Raw genomic sequence first — 11,624 nt, 5'->3', positions numbered from 1 at the left:
TGACTTCATTTTTTTTGGTAGGAAGTTAGGGAGACATGGCGAGATTCCATAATGGACAATTCTATTTTAAGGTCTCTCTCTCTCTCTCTCTCTCTCTCTCTCTCTGACTGAACGAGGTAAACAAGAACCACGTGACTGCTTTCTGGCGAAGAGTTGTAAAACTCTTGTGGGACTTGTGGCACCGCTCATTAACGCTGGATGATTTATTATTGATGATTGATTTTCCAAGGCACAGTAGCACCGCTGACGGCATGGACACGCATGAGTGCAAGCCGCAGCAGCAGCAGTTCAGCGTGGTGGCCCTCTTGCACAGGTGAGGTGATCGGCGTGGCACTAGTTTTAGCCACTTTGCCTTTGCTAGCTTCAAGTTGGACATGTTCAGCTGGGTTCTAATGCATTAGGTGACTAAGTTTGTTTGGCTAAGTTGGTTTTTCCGTATGTTTGCATGGTTTTTCTCCACGGTGTACTTTGGCTTTATAGGTATTACAGATTGAATTTTGTATCAGGTGAAAAACATCACGCTGATTACGTATGTATGTGAGCGCGTGCAGCTCTGTACACGACATGAACCCTTGTGTGGCGCATGAGTGTAAATGTGAACGACTCAGGCTTTATTCGACACTTATCATTGATCATGACTGATCAAGCTGAAAACCGGTTAATTCCACACCCAGCCGATCGATCGGGGGGAATTTCTAGCGCTAATGTTGTGATTCTTTGTCATATTATTGTTTTTTTTTCTTGGCGACAGATACATTGTACTCATGATAAATAAATATGAATTTAAAGGCCAGAGCAATATTGTCATACTAGAATAGTCTCTGGTGGAATTGGCTCTGTCCCAGTAATAGAGGATGGGAGTTTAGCTTGTCCAATCTTATGTTATAAAGGATCATCCTCCAAAGAAAAATCTAACTACAGAAGTGCCACTTGGCTTGAGTGAATTTATATCTACCTCAAATTCAGCTAAAGTCAAAGACACACACACTTTTTTGTTGCGCTGAACCTTAACCGTCTAAGCCTTTTTCCACATTTTGGAGTCTAGGAACCCAACCCAAGTGACTGATGCACAACACCACCTGTGTTCTCTGTCCTGGTGTATTGACAGACATTGCTGAATTAGTGAGGCAACGAGAAGCAAGTGCTGCTTTCTCTCAGCAGGTGTGCTTGTTCTGTCTGCAACAACAAGTTAGTGTTTGTCACTTTGATCATGAAAGTTCATATCAACAGACATAAATTTGACATCCGTGACGGCAATAATTCAGCAGTGCTGCTCCTGAATGTCTTAAGAGGCAATTTTGAGCAAAGTGCTTGCCAAGATGTGTTCATTTACATCAGCATAAAGAATTAGTGTCTTCGCTGATTAATTTGTATTTCAAAGCAGAGCTTGTATCTTGACCTACTGATTTTCACTTAAAGTTTAAGAGAGCACAATCCTTCGTAGTCAGGTTTCCTTACTAAGGCCCGTCTATGCTCATTTTTTAGAAGCTGACAGTCCAGAGTATGCAGTGTTGGCTTTATGGAGATCAGATGTAAAAGTGAAGTGGTGCTTCACCTGAGGCAACACCACTTACCTCCTCCCAAAGCAGATGAAATGATGAAAATGAGGTGTGATGGGTCATTAACACAACTGAATACCACTCAGACCTTGAAAATGGAGATGCATTTTACTGAATAAAAGCACACTTAGAATGTATTAATCTGCACTGTCATGGGAAATGATAATGTACATACAATAACTATTTTTCTATCTACTTGTCACATAACTTTTGATCAAGTATTTGAAATTTTATGAATCACTTGCCCAGTATGCTTCCAATTAATTTTGGGCAGTGATTATTCTTTCAGCGTTAGGTATATTGCTAAAGCACATTGAAATATGCCCTTAATATGCTTTCTAGTATTCACAGTTGTTAGAGCAAACATTAAAATATTTTAGAAAAATGTGTATTGATTCATATTCATGGTAATCATGAAATACTTACTGTATATTTGGATATCAACATCTTAATCAGAGATATTGAATGAATGTGTTGAAACACATCAGCATGTGCCGTGGCAGCCATCGCCCCCAGGCACCAACCAGGACATTACTAGCTTCATCAGACACACCATCAGCTCTCTCAGTGTTGTTCAGCTTCAACCATCGGCTGGCATTTACATTCAGTAATTATGCAAAGTCACTTCAGTTGCCGGGTGCAGAGAGTGAGGAGATGAGGGTGAGGAGATAGCAAGTACAAGGGCAGATAAGCTGGAAAGTAAAAGGCGTACAGAAGCTCAGAAAGTGGAGAGGGACGAAAAGAGAGGAAGGATAATAGTTGTTACGTGCTTTAATGGACTGATAACTAGTTATTTCCTATGTTGGTGTTACAGGCTTAGTTTTAAGTTAAGAAGTGGATAAATTGATTAATACCCCTCTAGAATAAGGCTCAAATATTTGTTTGCACACTTGTCTCTCTCTCTCTCCGTCAGTCTGCCTGCCTTTTGCCTTTGTCACTATCTTCCAGAACATGCAAATTAAATTGTAATTATGCAGATATCGTAGAAAGGAAGGGCTGCTTTCCATCTTGCCTGGTTCACCATTTCTCCGGCAGCTCTGCTTAAGAGTCTGGCTGCTTCCCCAGACTCACTATCCCTTTTTGTGACTGGCCAGCTGGTTTCAAAGTAATGTGCAAAGGTTTGATGTTAAAGAGCCATTTCTTTTCCCATGCTGGTGTAAAATCACCATCTGTCTCCATGTCTGCTCTGATTTGTGTGCTCTTCCAGACTGGCCTGTAGATGCACTGTTGAATGAATGTTTATACATATGAATACTATATTTTTTTCTTGTGCTATAGCATCTTCTCAAAGTAGAATTATGTAGATGTTTAGCCAAGAAACTGTCACACTGTAGAACAGCAAACACTAAATCAGTAAACAAAAATAGTTAATTGAAATATATGAACCAATGTAAAAAATGTAAAAAAAAAAAAAAAAAAAAAAGTGCTATCTCTTATGCTGCTTATAGAATTCACAGCCATTTAGGTTTGTTTCCTTAGTAGTGGCACCCACTGCACCCCATTTTGTGTGTAGTTATTCTGGGGGTAATATCTATGCTTACTTTTTTCGCAAGTGTCTGAACTCAGTCCGTCACCACGGCACACAATGAATATTTTACTGTCACTTGCTAATTCGTCCTGGCTCATGCAGTGAGATGCTGCTTTTGTTGGGAGGTTGTCTGGCCCGCTTTCACTTCAGCCAGCGCTGCACAGTAGGACTGTGCTGACAAGTGGATTACCTGATGTTTTTTTTTTCAACGGACAACATTGGTTAAGCACACTGACCGTGTAAGTGGCTGCTTGGGCTGAATTTTAAAATACTTTTTTTATTTTCCTAAATATGTTTAGGAGTACCATATACTGAGTACGCACACATCTATTTTTAGTTGAAAAAAGTCAAGTGAAACTTTGCACTGTAGAGCCCTGTGTGTTTTTGTAGCTTTAGTTATTGTGTTGTCTTTGCATGGATATCACTACTCTTCAGCGTGTTAACTGTGAACTGTACCTTGAATCAAAGGCTGGCTTTAGGACCCACAGATCTTCATTGCTTAAAAAAAGAGGTCACAAACACATGGATACACAAAGTATTTTGAATAATAATTATAATATGCAGATATATGGCCCTTGCCTTGCAAATTGTTTCAAAAGCAGCCTCTGAGAGAAGAGATTAGCATGATTTGCATCAGCATATTGGTAAAAGAGAGGAAAGAGCTGCCTTTACACTAGTGTTTAATTGACTGAATTTCCAATGCATGCGTCTCTCTCTCTCCTCTCTCTCTCTCTCTCTCTCTCCCTCTTTCTTTATCTCTTCTTCTCCTTGTCATCCTCTGGGCTGAATTAATGAGAGATCAGTGAAAGGATGTTTACAAGATTAACAAATGCCTCAACACTTAGTCTGTGTACGTCAGAATATGTCAGTGGGGGTCTATATTGTCCCAAAGGGGCTGTGAGAATTACACAAGCATCTAATTTAACCCTGAATAGCACCAAACTAATCTGAAACTATTGTACCTTTAATATAATATTATACTAAACTATTATACCTGTACACACTGAAATGACTTGTTTATTAAATTAATGGATGTTTTGTGCTCAGGGAAGCTTATTATTATATAGTTTTGTATTCTTTTTAAAACCACATCTCAATCACATTATAGTGGACAAACATAACAACTTTTTTGGAAGTGCTGCTTGATTGATTTTCCTGCTGCTTTATTTCCCCTGTTTTTCATCACTCATTCTTCCCTCGCGCTTTCTCTCCCATTTCTCCCTCGAAGCTTTTCTCGACTTAGAAGTGCTTCTTCTAAAGAACATTTTTACACAAAATCTGCCACCTCAATCTGGGACTGTTCCTTCTATGTAAATGTGAGTTATCATTGTACAAGATATTTTATTCTCTCTTTTCCAGCTTTTATGCATCATAATTAGACTCATGGTTAAATATTCATATCCTAAAGAATGCCCATAAAGCCAAGAAAATGCAAATACAAAGTAATATGGTGATATGAAGCAAGTTTCAGCAAGAAACAGATCTTGACCACCTTTGCATATCAGAACATTTCCACTTCCTCCTGTTTCAATACAACTACTCTACTTTACTAACTACTAATACGGCAATAATAAGGAGTCTGTATGCACATACTCACTCAAAAACATTTTCATACACACACACACACACACACACACACACACAGACACAGACACACACACACACAGCAAATGTCCCCTGAAGTTTAAGAGAGCGACAGGTAATCACCATTGGCTAAGGGTAGTGACACCACCGAGGGAGAGATGAGAGGAGATGCTCCAATGAATTATTCCTACTAATTACTTTCTCCCATACACCAATGGGAGCTGTGTGTGTGGGTATAGTGTGGTTTGCATGTGTATTTGACTGTTGTGTGTGTGTGTGAGAGAGAGAGAGAGAGAGAGAAAGAGATATGCATGTGTTTTTTGCCTCCCATTGCCAAAGGTAGAGCTATTGCAGCTGGCTGCCTGTGTCTGGCACAAAGGCATCTTCTAAAGCCTTTAGCAAAATGAAGGCACACATTTTTCCCTAACAGCTACACTATAAACCAATATTAGCTTCAGTGGAACTCTGAATTGCTCCAATACTCTGTAAATCTGGCAAACACTTTTTTGACTGTACTGTTTTGTTTGGTTTAATTGGTACATTTTTAGCTTCAGGGCCAACTCTTGTATGAATTTGCAATCCATTGTTATTGCTATGGTAATAGATTTAGGTATAAACTAGCTCAACCTACTTGATTTACTTGAACATAGGTTCTGTATCTGTTTTGTAGACAGTACTAGACCCCAACGTTTAACAATTATGACTGGTTTATTCATCATTGTAACTATTCATCTCACACACACACGGTGTGTGTGAGTCCTACTTATGTCTGTGCTTTTGCATATTCTTCTCACAGCCCAAGGAATTTGACCCCATCGTACAGGAGGTCTGTTAATTATCCAGAGACGGGAATCAAACATACGTATATCATGATGTATGTAAGTTTAATACCAAGACTGGCAAGGCCACTCATTACTCACTTTTCATCTAGATCAACCTCTTAAGATAGGCGAGTCAAGCCCAACTGTGAAACACAAGCTCTTAACCTCTCATGGGACTAGGTCTCCATGACAACCCCTCTGACTTGCGTATTAATTTTCCAAAGAATATAGGGTGATGGAAAGTAGAATAAATGGTGTGTGCATGGGAATGGGAGGCAGTGGAGGAAACTGAAAAATGGAGGAGAGGTATGCAGATGTTACTGTGTGTGTGTGTGTGTGTGTGTGTGTGTGTGTGTGTGTGTGTGTGTGTGTGTGTGTGTGTGTGTGTGTGTGTGTGTGTGTGTGTGTGTTAGTGAGAGAAGGAGGGGCACTGGGTAATGATGCTGACCACGCTCCAAAAAATGACAGTGCTTTGGATCAAAAATGGAAACGCAGGCACTATTCCAGTATCCTATACAGGCTTTGTGAGCTGCATTTTAGTGAACAATACGCCAGTTGATTTAGTACACAAACAACTGTTTGGAAAACTAATAGATTAAACACAGCGAAAAGATTTTTGTGGACACTGAGACGCATGTGTAATAAAAGAAAGTGTTTTACATTTTTAGTATGAAACAAGAGCATTTTTACTACATCCACATTCAAATAAACAGTAATCTGTAGGTGATTCATCATAAATACTGTTTGGCTTCTCTATAGTAAGCTTTGTAGTTTTCTTATAGCAAGGCACTGGTGTAGCATTTAGGGATGTCACAGTACCAGAACTTTGGTAGTTGGTAATAACTCCAATGACATGCCACAAGTCTCGACACCAAATTCAATACCACAGCAAAAATGAAAAACATCAGAGGCTAACACACACACACACACACACACACACACACACACACACACACACACACACACACACACACACACACACACACACACACACACACACACATCCATCCATATAGTCAGTGTGCAAGCTTAAAAAGATGAATGAATGAATGAATGAATGAATGAAATTTATTCGAACAAACGTGCAAGAATATATACAACCAATAGTAACAAACAAAAAACATAATGCAGGAAAGGTAAATGATAATCCTCAACAAAAGAAAAAAGGAAAAGTAGCTTTCTTGCCGACAAGCTCGAAAGGGAGTAGGAAGAAGTAAAAACTTATTTACTCCTACCCCCCAAGCTTAACGTTATTGTTTTCAAAAAAATATATACATATATCAATAAATAAAATGCATACCCAATGCCCATTAAGTTAACTGGCAAATAAGGAAATCATACTTACAAATGATAATACAGCCTATGTATACACATATTCATGCATATACACATACATATACATATATACACCCATAACTATATATATATAAACACAAACACACACATATATACATATATATTTATACCAATATATACATAGAACCCCTAGATCAGGCGAATAGGAATCTACCAAGTGTCAGTTAGGTCCTCTCTTCCCTATAAGCAGTAAAAACGGTGTGCTTGTATTTGCTCTTGAATTGAGCAATGTTTGGACATTGTTTTAATTTCACATCCAGACTGTTCCAAAGTCTTACTCCATTAATTGAGATACAGAATCTTTTCCTTGTGGTTCTAAATCTGCAAATCCTGAAATTTAAAGGTTCCCTTAAATTATGTTCTCCCTGTCTTTCATAGAACATGTTCAGTAAGCTAATGGGTAATAAATTGTTCCTAGCTTTGTATAAAATTTGAGCTGTTTTAAATTCCACAATGTCGTAGAATTTCATGATCCGGGATTTGACAAATAATGGGTTGGTGTGAGTCAGGAAGTTTACATTATGAATTATTCTGATACCTCTCTTTTGCAGTATGAAAAGTGGCTGCAAGGAGCTTTTATAAGTACTGCCCCACACCTCTGTACAATAATTTAAATAGGGTAAGACTAGCGAACAGAATAGAATGTGGAGAGATTTATAATCTAGGAAGTGCCTTGCTTTGGAAATAACAGAGATGCTCCTAGATAATTTACTACAGATGTATTTAATGTGAGATTTCCAGCAAATTTTGTGGTCTATTATCACCCCAAGGAATTTAATTTCATTTACTTTTTCAATGTTAACACCCCCAATTTGTATCCCAGTTTTATAGTTAACCTTAGTATTACTGAATATCATATATTTAGTCTTGTTCAAGTTTAATGATAATTTATTACTGTCAAACCAGAATTTAATCTGTTTAAATTCGGAAGTGATTTTGTCCAAAAGTTGCTGTAAATTCTCACTAGAACCAATAATGTTTGTATCGTCAGCAAATAGGATACATTTGAGTATTTTAGATATTTTACATATATCATTTACATACATGATAAATAATTTAGGTCCCAACACTGACCCTTGTGGTACACCACACACAATGTCCAGACTTCTTGACTGATGTTCTCCCATTTTCACAAATTGTTTCCTATTCTCTAAATAGCTTCTTACCCACTGTAATGCTATTCCCCTGATCCCATAACGTTCCAATTTGTTAAATAATATTTCATGATTTATTGTGTCAAATGCTTTTTTTAGATCTATAAATACCCCCACAGCATAACTCTTTTTTTCTATAGAATTGGTAATTTCCTCAATGAGTTCAATTAAAGCATGTGATGTTGATCGCTTACTTCTAAATCCATACTGACTGTCAAAGAGCAAGTTATGCTTCTCTATGAAATTATCTAATCTGCAGTTGAAAAGTTTTTCCAGAATTTTAGAGAATTGTGGGAGCAGGGAAACAGGTCTGTAATTTGTGAATTGGTGTTTGTCTCCAGTTTTAAACAGGGGAATAACCTTAGCAGTTTTCATATTATTAGGAAATTGACCATATTGCAGTGACAAATTAAAAATGTGTGTGAGTGGTTTGGAAATACCATCAATTACATGTTTTATTACTTTCATATCTATGTCATGATTATCAGTGGATGTCTTGGATTTACAGTTGCGAACAATATCAAGTATTTCATTTTCCTGTACCGGTTTGAGGAACATTGTATTCGGATTCTTTTCTATCAGCTCCTCACTCCTTATTGCTGCATCTTGAATTTCTTTGGCTAAGTTTGGTCCAACATTTACAAAAAAGTTATTAAATCTATTTACCACATCATCCATGCTATGAATAATCGTATCTTTTTCTAAAAAATATGTAGGGTAATCAATTTGCTTTGAGTTATTTCTAATTATGCTGTTTAATATATTCCATATGTCCTTAATATTGTTCTTACTGTTCTCTAATAGTTTAGTATAGTGCTCTTTCTTATGTGCTCTTAATATATTAGTCAGTTTATTTTTATATTTCTTATACTTTTCCTCTGCTTCCTTAGTTCTACATTTTATGAAATTTCTATAAAGTAAATTTTTCTTTTTACAAGCATTCTGCAGTCCCTTTGACATCCACTGATTATTTTTATACTGATGTTTTCTCAATTGTTGTTTAACTGGACAATTTTTATCATATAACATTTTAAAAGTCCGTATAAATTTATCATAAGCTATATTAGTGTCATTTTCCTGAAATATAAAATCCCAGTCCTCAATTAATAAGTCATATCTGAGTGCATCCATGGACTGTTCTGTTCTAATTCTTCTATATAGTGGTAGATTATCAGGCTTGTTTTTTGAGTCCTTACTGTTATAGACTATAAAAACTGGAAGGTGGTCACTTATGTCATTTACAAGCAAACCGCTTATTATATTGCTCTCAATATCATTAGTGAATATATTATCAATCAAAGTTGCACAATGAGATGTTATCCGGCTTGGCCTAGTAATTTTGGGAAATAGACCAATACTGTACAAGGAATTGATGAAGTCATCAGTCATCTTGTAATTGTTTGGATTCAGTAAATCAATATTAAAATCACCGCCAATAAACATGACTTTATGATGTGCAAAAGAGAAGTGTTCCTCCATCCAGTTTTTGAATATATCAATATCAGAACCAGGTGATCTATATATACAACTTACAATAATATTTTTCTTTTTTTCTCTACTTATTTCTATTGTGAGACATTCAAGTACATTATCCACGACAGTTGACATAGATTCCACAACATTATAAATAAAACCCTTGTCCACATATATAGCCACACCACCGCCATTCTTGTTTTTTCTGTTCATACAGATTAATTCATAACCATGAAGATCAAAGTCCATGCCCTTTTCACTGTTAATCCAAGTTTCGGATATTAGAATTATATTGAAGGGGTGTACAAATTGATTTAAGTAGTCCTTTATATGTTGGAAATTTGCATATAGGCTTCTGCAATTAAAATGGATTATAGATATTTTATTTTCCGTTTTTAAGGTCCTATTAAACTGTTCCTCAGTATAATAATGGCAGTCGCTATCAGTATTTAACAAAAAGTTATTATCTGGATCAATATCATGTTCTAAGTGTTGTGGTTTATGATCAGTGTACTGGGCTGTCTTTAACTTAAAATTATCTATTTCAGCAATTCTATCTCGTAATTGTTCTGCAACAGGATGAGAATGTGTTCCGTTAATGGTCATAATAGTGTTAGTGTCATCTCATACCTTAAGCCTGTTTAGGAGTACTGGTACGTGGATGTATGACCAGTTTATCGTGACGCAAATAGGCAATGTCCCCTTTCTCCCTGGCAGCTCTCAGCTCCGGCATTAACTCTTTCCTCTTTCTTCTCACGGCATTGGTGAAGTCCTCATTAATAAAGATATTAGACCCCTTCAGAGACTTGGTGCGCTGCAGAATGTCTTGTCTGTCCTTATGCCGGAGTAGTTTAACTATTATCGGCCTTGGTCGCTCACCTCTAGGTTTCCCCGTGCGGTGCGCTCTCTCCACCTCCACCTCCCGCTGCAGCTGTAGTTTCTCAGCGAGGACTTTTTTTTACCTTGCCCTCCGTCTCGGTCCACGTTTCTCCTGGGGACTCTGGTATTCCGTCTAGGACCAGGTTGTTGCGCCTCGTCTGGCCCTCCAGGTAATCCAGTTTATCAGTCAGCATTAACATGCTGTCGCAGACTTTAAAAACGTCCGCCTGCATAGTGTCAGAGCGTTCCGAATGTTTGTTGAATTGGTCCTTCAGCTCATCCACCTCCTTCTGCGTAAATTCAAGGCTCGTTTTAATTTCCTGTAGATCCCTGGTCAGAGCGTCAATTCTGCCATTGTTGGTCTCCATAATGATCTGAACGAAGCCCTTAAAATTCTCCTGTTGCTGCTGCAGCAGCGCCATAAACAACTCCTTTTGTTGTTGCATTAAATCGTTCACCTGACCCAGTGACACCAGTTCTTCGTCAGGTTTCACCTCAGTTTTGGAAGCTTTCGGCGGCATCCTCAAAATTCCGGTAAAGCCGTTTAGCGTACTCCACTGAATGATATTCTTAATATTCTCCTCGTAACAAGATTAACAAGTTGACAGACAACAGTGTGATAATATTAATTTAAAAAGTCAGCGTTATATTTTAACAGACAGCACAGTGATGGCTGTAGCCTGCTAATGTTGTGAACTCTCGGCTCACATTACGAGCCATCACTATGTTAGCCTAAACAAGCTAAAATTAACCTTTTGTGAAGGTTGTGCGTGGAGCCTTGCAGAACAGATGTCAGCTGTCACAATTCACAAACAATAACGGACACATTTCAGCATACGAACATTTAGAGGGCATGTTGTCATGACGTTAACAACTGAAACTCACTCACCCTGAATTCTGTGTACATGTCCAGATGTCTGTCTCTGAGCTGTGTAGAAAAGTCGGTTTCCTCCTGTGGCACTGTTTGCATAGTGGCTTCCCGTTATCTGTAACTTGTCCCTGATAATCTGCATCAAATACAAAATGTCTTCATACACCAGTCTTTTTATGTTTTTTTATTTTATTTTTTATTTGTTTATTTTTTTCACAAGTCATGGCGGACCTGTTGCTGCACCTACACTTGCTGCTGCTTTTCCTTAACTGTTAACTGTGCTGGCCTTCTTCTTTTTTTCCAGTCTGATGTCAGACTAGGATGCTGTATGGTCATTACGCTGTCACAAGTACCTACGACGTCTGTGGTACCTACAGCACTGTACCATGACATTTTCCA

The 11,624-nt window shown here is 37.8% G+C and overlaps 1 protein-coding gene across 6 annotated transcripts in view; it reads left to right on the top strand.

Moving 5' to 3' along the window:
* The first annotated feature begins 242 nt into the window (after positions 1–242).
* Positions 243–11,624, top strand: part of shank3a (SH3 and multiple ankyrin repeat domains 3a) — a 185,891-nt gene continuing 174,509 nt past the window's right edge. For 4 of the 6 annotated variants that reach the window (XR_008828931.1, XR_008828932.1, XM_056388347.1 and 1 more), the window contains exon 1: positions 243–313. The gene's annotated coding sequence lies outside the window, so the exon portion shown is untranslated. The remainder of the gene's footprint in view (positions 314–11,624) is intronic. The other 2 variants (XM_056388345.1, XM_056388343.1) reach the window with 1 other exon arrangement.

The sequence above is a fragment of the Seriola aureovittata genome, chromosome 10 (genome assembly GCF_021018895.1).
Source record: "Seriola aureovittata isolate HTS-2021-v1 ecotype China chromosome 10, ASM2101889v1, whole genome shotgun sequence".
Taxonomy (NCBI): domain Eukaryota; kingdom Metazoa; phylum Chordata; class Actinopteri; order Carangiformes; family Carangidae; genus Seriola; species Seriola aureovittata.
The sequence above is the reverse complement of the archived record's forward strand: the minus strand, read 5'-3'. Positions and strand labels throughout refer to the sequence as shown.